The sequence below is a fragment of the Pleurodeles waltl genome, chromosome 3_1 (genome assembly GCF_031143425.1).
Source record: "Pleurodeles waltl isolate 20211129_DDA chromosome 3_1, aPleWal1.hap1.20221129, whole genome shotgun sequence".
Taxonomy (NCBI): domain Eukaryota; kingdom Metazoa; phylum Chordata; class Amphibia; order Caudata; family Salamandridae; genus Pleurodeles; species Pleurodeles waltl.
This window is the reverse complement of record NC_090440.1, coordinates 553,708,470-553,717,806: the sequence shown is the minus strand read 5'-3', so window position 1 is coordinate 553,717,806 and position 9,337 is coordinate 553,708,470.

Genomic DNA, 9,337 nt, shown 5'->3' with positions numbered 1-9,337 from the left:
CAAACAGACAAATCACATATGCATTGTCATAATTACCCTCCAAAGTTTTAGGTCAGTGCACAGGTTCAGTCTTCGTCTTCAGGACATCAGTCAAACCGCCATCTGTCAGAACTCAGCTCCGGGGCAAAAAGGGGCACTTCCCTCATAAGGAGGTAAAGTGTAATATGGACAAATCTAAGGGCGAGGATGGTTTAAGTAAGCCAACAAGTAACTAAACAGAGTGACAAAGTTTCTGGATAAAATCAATAGCATTCCCTAACCCACCTAAATGGCTCCCTGTGTCATGGGTTTTTATCCCTTTTTCGTTGTACATTCCCCCAAAATTCTATTGGACATTTGTTATACCCCACTATCTTTAACCTATCAGAAAACCCATTAGGTCACCCATCTTTTCACCCCATATTATTTTACAAGTCTTTGATTGGTTCTCCTATTCGATGTCTTCAGAGGTGGCACGTCCGGTATGATTTCATCTTTCTGTAATTCTTTGCACATCTTTTGGTCAGTAGCTCCATTGTCTTCACCGGTTTGAATGACCTTGTACATTACATTAATCTACACTGTTTCATTTTGTTTTAACATCACCCTACAAGCAATGAAAAATCACATGGGAACAGATCTAGCATGGTTACATTTGTCTTCTAGTTTGAAGAAAAATAAAAGGTTGTGTCCTTTTGTGAGTCAGCACTCTGCAAGATAGGAAAAATACATTTAATATGAGAGCCAAGCAGCTAAGCTTCGGCTCATGCTAACTTAAGGTCTACAAGGATTTTAGCACAAATTCAACAATACAATTATTAATGATTAGTATAACTTAGTCAATATAATAATGCATAAACATTTTAGTCATCATTATTAGTCCACGTATACATTGGCGGCCACTCCCCGTGGTCATATTTCAGGTGCACGTTTAAGCAAAATTACTATTGCAGTTTCTATGTGGCATTATCATACATTAATTCATAGACATTTCATGTTAATATAGATTTATATAAGCTACGCTCTCTCAGTAGTATTCATTACTATTTGCTGCACATTTTCAGAATCTATTTTAATTGAAGAAATGGAAAGAGTCCACTCTAAAATACTGTTGAAATATTGGCAATGCACACATTTACTTATGGTAGCGGTTGGTGGTATGGGGAGGGACAAAACTAGAAGGTAGGCACCTTATCAGAGAAGTGAGTCAGATGATGGTAGGGGTTGACTAACATTGATTACATAGAAATATTGTTTTCCAGTTTTCAAGGATACCAGTCTTTTCATTTCAACACAGTGAGTCTAAGATATAGAGATATTCTAAAGGTATATCATTTCTTTAGAAAGCAAAAGATGATTCAATAAAGTGATCAAGTACTAAAGATATTCATCTTGCATTTATTTAGATATTCACTGTGACCCTCAGACATCAGTGTCCAGCAGAATGAATCCATTGTATCGGTTTTATCTCTCATTCTATTTCCTGGACATACAGTTTAGCAATATGTTGCTGTGTATGGTTGACTGTGGATTCGAAGAAGTACAGAAACTTTTACCGTTCCTTTTGGATCCAGACTACAATATTAATACTCTCTGTTACAAATACACCAACACAATCCAATTCGAACAGCAAAACTCTACATTCAGCTCCTTAACTTGAAAAACAGCCTGCAAATGTCCAGCTTCACTACTAACACCAGGCATTATGCAACCAGTTAATGAGTCAAGTCACACCAAGGGAGTTATAACTCAACAAGCACCAAAACAAAGGTCACAATATACAACCAAGAGCTTCTCAACCCATGCATCCATCTACATCCAAACAAAAAAACAGACACGGCACTCACTGAGATTTGAACCTGCCACTAAGCCCAGATCAGTGTGGAGCGGCACTTTCCATATGTTACACAGCAGGACCAGACCACACCAACAACAGGTGTGTGGTATACTAAGGCTGGTAGTTTTATATAACATTACAGAACGAATACAGTGAAAGCCACAACATATCACATTGGTAAACACAGTCGTTAATATTCATATCTAAAAGCTGCCTTGTTTAGAATTACCATCTAGTGGGTATTATACCTCGTAAAGTGTAACTGCCACATTATATCTCACAGTGAATGGTTCCACATTGACGCTTATGATACAAGGCATCTGCTGGTGCTCAAATCAGTCAACACAACTCTAAAACAATGGAAGAAATGAAAGACACGGAACAACCTGTCACTACAAAATTGTAAGATAACAAGTAGAGCATAGACAACGAAGAACAGACAACAACTGACGTCCATAACACCTAGCAGAACACTCGGAAAATAGGTCACTGAACAAGAGAATAAGTGAAATCGGGGATGTCGTTGAGAATGATTTCTGGTATATGAGAAAAAAAAACTCATCATATGCTCATGCATACTATTGCTTGTAATCGAGTATGACTTTGAATAAAATTGAAAACCACAAACAAGAGATGAAAACAAACATACAATCAAACACCATCTGATAACGCTCTTCCTATGGAAAAAAAGACAACGTCAAGCCACGGAAAGCCAAAAAAGCCTTTCATCCAGATTGGATTTTAAAGTAGGTAATAAGTGTTAGCCATGTGGATACCTGTCTAGTACCAGACAAAGATACACATTTATAAAGACCCCTGCTTGAGCAAGCGAATATTTTGCAGCTAGGATCATTTGGCATTTGCAAAAATGATCTTCGAAAGATGGAGAAACATGTCTAAAAGCGAATGCACAATAATCGTGCAATGTTTCAGACGACTAAGGGCCTAATTATGAGTCTGGCAGTCCTAAGGCTGCCAGACCCATGGTGGTGGTCGGACTGCCGCTGCTGTGGTCGTCCAACTGCCACATTACCAGCCTGGTGGTTCGACCGCCATTTTCTCTGCGATCGATTATCTCTTTGGGCTGACGGCGGGTGCAGGCTGCAATCAGCCAGACCAGTGCCGCCCTGCTGATTACAACTGCCATGAAAAAGCTGGTGGTGAACAGGTGCAGGGGGCCCCAGGAGGTCCCCTTGCGCTGCACCCTCGTAATGCGCACTGTCTGCTGTACAGACAGAGGGTATTATGAGGGTGCTCAATTACAAGCCAGAGACAATGCCCCAGCCACTTGGCTGACCGGCAGAAACCTTGGTTTCCACCCATCATCCTAGCGGGAAAGTCATATTGGGGCTGGTGGGGAGGTTGCCACTACAGTGGCGGCCAACCTGTCGGGCATGTGGCGGGTGGGTGTTCCTGTGTGCCAAACTCGTAATCAGGGCCTAAGACTGTGAGGTGCAGTGTAAAAGGGTCTCGAAGTGTGAATTACACATTCATACATAATAGACAGCCTCATAAGAAGCTGTAGCTAAACCCAGAGAGCCCTCCAGAAAGCAACAAATGATGTCACTTGCAAGTAGTGGTCCACGGTTCCATGAACCAGGAGGCAAATGCAAATCTCTTCCAAAAAAGAGTAGTTCAAATATCAGGATTACCATGAATACCCAGCGAGACAACAGAATAAAAAGACTGTGAACTTCTCAGTCACAAGGGAACAAACTGCCAGAATGGTAATATACCCACTAGTAACTGATCAACATGTCTCCTTAGAGGGTGGATGATGGAGATGAATGGTCCTAGTGGGTTCCACCATCTTCCTTGTATACAGGGTGTAACTTCAGGGGAGTTTCTGGGGTGTTAACTCCCCCTAATAAATGTATTTTGTAATAAATAGTTGGGCGCAGGTGCTTTTTGTCGGGTATAGTGAGGTGTCTGTAGTATATCACCAGAGGTTTTTACACACAGACAACAATGCACGCACACTCTCACCCACTCTGTGTGGAAATACTTCAGAAATGTTGGTTATTTCATAAAATAATGTTCTCTCTCTCATTTATTACCCTAACAACCTGCATTCCTCTCCCTTTCCACTGCTCCTTAAGCCCCTCTCATGCGCCCTGCTTGTCGTATAGTGAATTTTAACATTATGTGCAAAGCCTGATTGTTGGGAAGTCTGAAGCTTACACCCCTCCAGTCTTACTGACCAGTCTGACTGCCTATGGCTCCATATCCCTAATCAGCACAACAAATATATTAATAAATGCTGTAAAGGGATAAAATACATGCTTCCCTAATGGTATCATTTTAGTACTATCCATGGCATTGATGCCTGGAGGGGAGTCTGGAGCCATTCCAGCAAAGTCTATGCCTTGAGGATTTCGTAGATGCCTAGCCTTACTAAAGGTACACAGTGCATACAGAGTATACGTGTGTATTGCTATGATAATTTTTACATCCTTTACACATGATGTGTTGCACTGTCTGTTTGGGCACTTGGACTATCAACGGGGACCTACTAAGTACGGGCCGCATGGGGCTATGGGAGAAACATTGCTTGTGTTTATTTCTGGCCTAGCTACTTGGCCATGTGTCTGTACTCAGGGCCTCTTTACAAGAGGTCTGTGCCGCCGAAGCTTTCTATGATGCGCTGGTGGTGTAGGCCTCTCAATCATATCTATGAGGCGACTCAAAGCCACCCTGTGTGGCTTTGCATGGCATTATTAATATAGAGTAAGGCAATGCAGCACATGGAGTAAGGCAAGGCAACACAAAGTGCTGCATTGCCTTTTTCTTTGTCAAGGAGGCGTTTCATGGTCGTTGAAGTGGGTTTTCCCACGCAACACCCATGGGTTTTGACACATTCTTAGATTTACAGGGATCTGTAAGCCTGGGAATACATCAAAACTGTGTACCTCCCCATGGGAGGCGTAACAAGGAGAAATAACTGTATTGCTCCTCGTTCTTTCCTCTTTCTATGCGTACTGCATTCTGCAGCACGCATAGAAAGAGGAAAACACCTCCATTGATTGTTTTTGTGCAGGAAGGTGTTCTTTCTTGCAGAAAAACAATCATGGCAACAACGTAGACGCCCTTGCACCATGGTGCAAGGATGCCTGTGTTGGCACTAGACAAAAATTTGTGCTCCGGTGCAGGCATTATTACGGCACATTCCTACCCTTTCCTTTTGACGTAGGGCAGTGCAGCAAAGTGACTTGCTGCGCTGCCCTGTGGCAAAAACTCATAAATGAGGGTCTCAGTGTGCAGCGTGCAGGACAAATAGGCTGCTAGCAGCAACCCTCCTTCCCACCATGCATGATAGTGTTTATTCCTAATGGTCTGAGGTATGCTTTGTCACTTGTGATTGGGGCTAGTGTGGTGGGATGTATGATGGAACAACAAATACATTTACAACGCATGCCTTTACAACGCATGCCTTTACAACGCTGTCTTTACAATGACTGTGTCTTTACCACGCATGCCTTTATAACAAATTTAGTTGTAAAAGCATGTTTGGTAAAGTAACATGCATGGTAAATTCTCCCCCGCCCTGCTCCCTAAACCTGACATAATACTCCACCTGCCCAAGCCCTTAAAACTATCCCTTCCAACCCCTGCCCAGTGCCCTAACCCCGACCTACCCTGCCCTGTCCTAAAACCTGTCCCAACCTTTCCTAAAAACTACCCTGACCACCCACCCTAAACCCTAAAACTTACTCTGTCCAAAAAACCTACCCCACCCTGTCCTAAAAACTAGCCGACCCCCTGACCTAAACCCTAAAATTTACACTGTCCTGTCCTGAAAACTACTGCGACCCCATGCCCCATCCTAAAACCTACCCTGCCCTTTCTTAAAACCTACCCCGCTCAGTCCTAAAAACTACCCGACCCCTGCTCTAAACCCTAAAACCTACCCCACCCTGTCCTAAAAACTACCCGACCCCCCTTCACCCTAAAACCTACCATATTCCTGTCCTAAAACATACTCCACTCTGTCCTAAAAACTACCCAGAACACTACCTTCACCATAAACCCTAAAAGCTAAACTGCCCTAAAACCTACCCCGTTCTGTCCTACAAAACTACCTGACCCCGCTCTAAACCCTAAAACCTACCCCACCCTGTCCTAAAAACTACCCAACCCCCGCTTTCACCCTAAATCCTAAAACCTACCCTGTCATAAAACCTACCCCTCCCTGTCATAAAAACTACCCCATCCCACCGCCCCGCCCAAAATCCTAAAACCTAAACTTCCCCATGTCCTAAAACCTATCCACTCTGTCCTAAAAACTACCCAACCCCTGCTCTAAACCCTAAAACCTACCCTGTCTTAAAACCTACACCACCCTGTCCTAAAAACTACCCCAACCCCCACCTTCACCCTAAAACCTACCCTGCCCTGTCCTAAAACCTACCCCGTTCTGTCCTAGAAACTACCTGAGCCCTGCTCTAAACCCTAAACCCTACCCTGTCCTAAAACCTACCCACCCTGTCCTAAAACCTACCCTACCCTGTCCTAAAAACTACCCCATCCCACTGCCCCACCGAAATCCTAAAACCTAAACTTCCCCATGTCCTAAAACCCCGCATTGTCCTAAAAACTACCCAACCCCCGTTCTAAACCCTAAAACCTACCCTGTCCTAAAACCAATCCCAACATGTCCTAAAAACTACCCTGACCCCTGCCTTCACCCTAAAACCTACCCTACTCCTGTCCTAAAACCTACCCTACCCTGTCCTAAAAACTACCCCATCCCACCAATCCGCCCTAAACCCTAAAACCTACCCTGCCCTCTCCTAAAACCTACCCCGATCCCCCACCCTGACCTAAAAACTACCCCAACCCTCCCCAACCCAGGCCCCACTTACCTCTCTCCTCTGGTCGCTGCTCCTTCCTGCTTCCTTCCTTCCTTCTGCGACTGCTCTCTCTACCGTTACCACAGATATGGTAAACGCATGCGTAGTAAACGCATATGTGTGGTAACAACCGTGTGCTCAATGCATATCGTTGCATTGACCGCGTTATTAGTGCTGTTTCCCGTGTGGTTGGCTGGGCAGTGTAGGGACTATATAAATAGGCACATCCCAATGCCTTGGTTAGGCATCTGGTAGCAGCAGCCAAGAGGTTCAAATAGTTTACATTATTACATGCATTCAATTCACTTGTTTCAGGGCCCTGTGCAATATCTGAAAAGGTTTAAGTGATGTACCATGTGCTTAGTGCCTGCCTCTGGCACTCTTGTGGTGGCAATTGCTTGATCAACCCTCCTTGCCTGAGCACTTGTGACATTGGCTCCCGGTGCAGGACCGTTCATAGATGTCCTAGCTGCGTGGTTGTCTGTTGACATCCATGTTGTGGAGAATGAGGCAGACCTGTAGCACTTCCCCTGCCTTCTAGTAGGCCGACGTGATGTAGCCAAAGTCCTTGGTGGATGCACATTAATTCTTTTGCAGCACCCCAACGGCGTGCTTAATTGTGCATCACGTCTGGACATCTGCCTAATTATTCTTACTCTATTCCCTGGGTGAGTGTTATGGTGGGTGTCATTGGTCCTTCAAAGGATAACGTGTAGCATGAGCAGATTTAGCTGGTTAGTGATCGTGTCTTTGGTGAGTCTGAACCTCTTTTGGCCTTCCCAATCGATGTAGCCACAGATCGTTGACCTTCTCATGAAGATTTTTTTCAGATGATCTTCCTCCTTCTCCTGTGGTCTTGCATGAATCGATGCGCCAATTAGAAATGCATTGTTAAAGTATACGCTGCTTGTCTTCTGTTTTTGGGTGCTCCTTTCCATCCCGGAGCACTCACAGCCTTTGGCTTTTTTACATTTTTTTGTTTGATGGCAGCACAGGGATCCCACTTGCGTTCTGCTGCTTAGCCTGTCTGTCCACACTCCTGCTTGAGCAGGTGGGAAAAACACCAGTTGTGCACTCTCCCCTACCCACATGGAGTGTGGACAGGGTGCTGTTCCCTCAAACATTTGTCCTGCCAGCCACTAGCTGGGGGCACGGAGGAGGCCCTCTGCATTGCTCCCAGGGCTCTGTCCTCTCTGCGAGTGTAACAAAGAGTGCAACGGGGGTCAAACAGCCTGCTTTCCTTGTCCTCTTTGTTCGTTTGTTCGCCAGCCCGGGGGAGATGGAGGCCCTGGGTCAGAACAGTCCCTCTGCAACCAGCCAGCAGGGCACCCTCCTTGCCCCATTCTCCAGGCCCTAGAGCCTCCTGACTTAGTGAGGGGCCCCCACATGACAGTGGCGTTCTGACTTATTTCCTCTAATTCGGCCTCAGGGGGCATAAAGGGGCCAGCGTCACTAACTCTGGAAAGACCTCTTCTAGCCTTGCAGTTCACCTGGAGTCGAAATTCGTAGTCAACCATTGTAATGCATCATGTGGCTTCTCTTTCCAGCTCGGCGTCCTTTTGCTATTGTTGCTGCCAGATCCAAGGTCTTCTCAATTGCCTCTCCCTTGTGTAGGGGCTTTTAAGAGGGGAATGGGAACTTTTAGGTGCCAGCACACCAGGCCAATTCTAGGATGCCACACTACCCCTTCACCCCTCTCCTATTCCTCCTGCACAGCTTTCTGGGACAATCCAAAATGGCGACTTCAAATTTTCGCGGGTCAGAGCTCCTCTGGGGGCCTCAGCTCTACCTGTAGCTGACACCACTACCTGATTCCTTCCCACCAAAATATCAAAGGTGAGCCCCTCTTGTGTTGACTCCAGTAGGTAGGGCTTCCTGTTTTGTTCCAGTTTTGGGCAGTCCCACCTACTTATCACATGCAGATTTTCTCCACACCCCTTACTGTACCACAAAGTCAATCACAAATCATTGTTGATTGTCCTTTTTTGAGGGAGGCCTTTGGTCCCTCTGTTGGGGAGCAGAGTAACTAACTTGACCCACTAGGGAGGACAATGGAAGGCCTGTAAGATGTGCCTGTAGGTTATTGAGAACTGCAGATTTAAACTCAGTATGCATATTTTACCCCAGTTTGATACCTTCGTAAGCCTAATTAGCCCAAAACTGTACTTTATGCGATTTTGCCTGTATTTATAATACAGGTAAAACACAACAGTTTATTCCGCAAGCATTAAAGACCTACACTATTAATGCCCATTCATATTATAAGGCCAACCCGATCATTGCAGACTCCCTCTTTTCAACAGGTTACATGTTCCAAGGAACCATGCTGTGCTTGACTGAAGTCTCGCACATGCAGCCAGCACACGTGTGCGCACTCATCTGCACACATGTTCATGTATAACCAGCCCACTGCCTCTTATGTTAGTTGCGCAACAGTGACCTTATCTTAAAAGGTGGACACTGACAGTTGCACGCTCAGCCCAATTACTGTCAATTTATCACTAGTGAAACTTGGGTAGTGAGAAACACTCACATTAAAAGTAAAAAACTGGGTAGGCAAAAGTGAACATTTCTGGTGGACTAAATGCGCAGAACCCATTTGACACAATGGTGGTCATTATGAACAAGGCGGTCTGGACCGCCACGTCGGCGGTGGCGGTCATTACTGCCA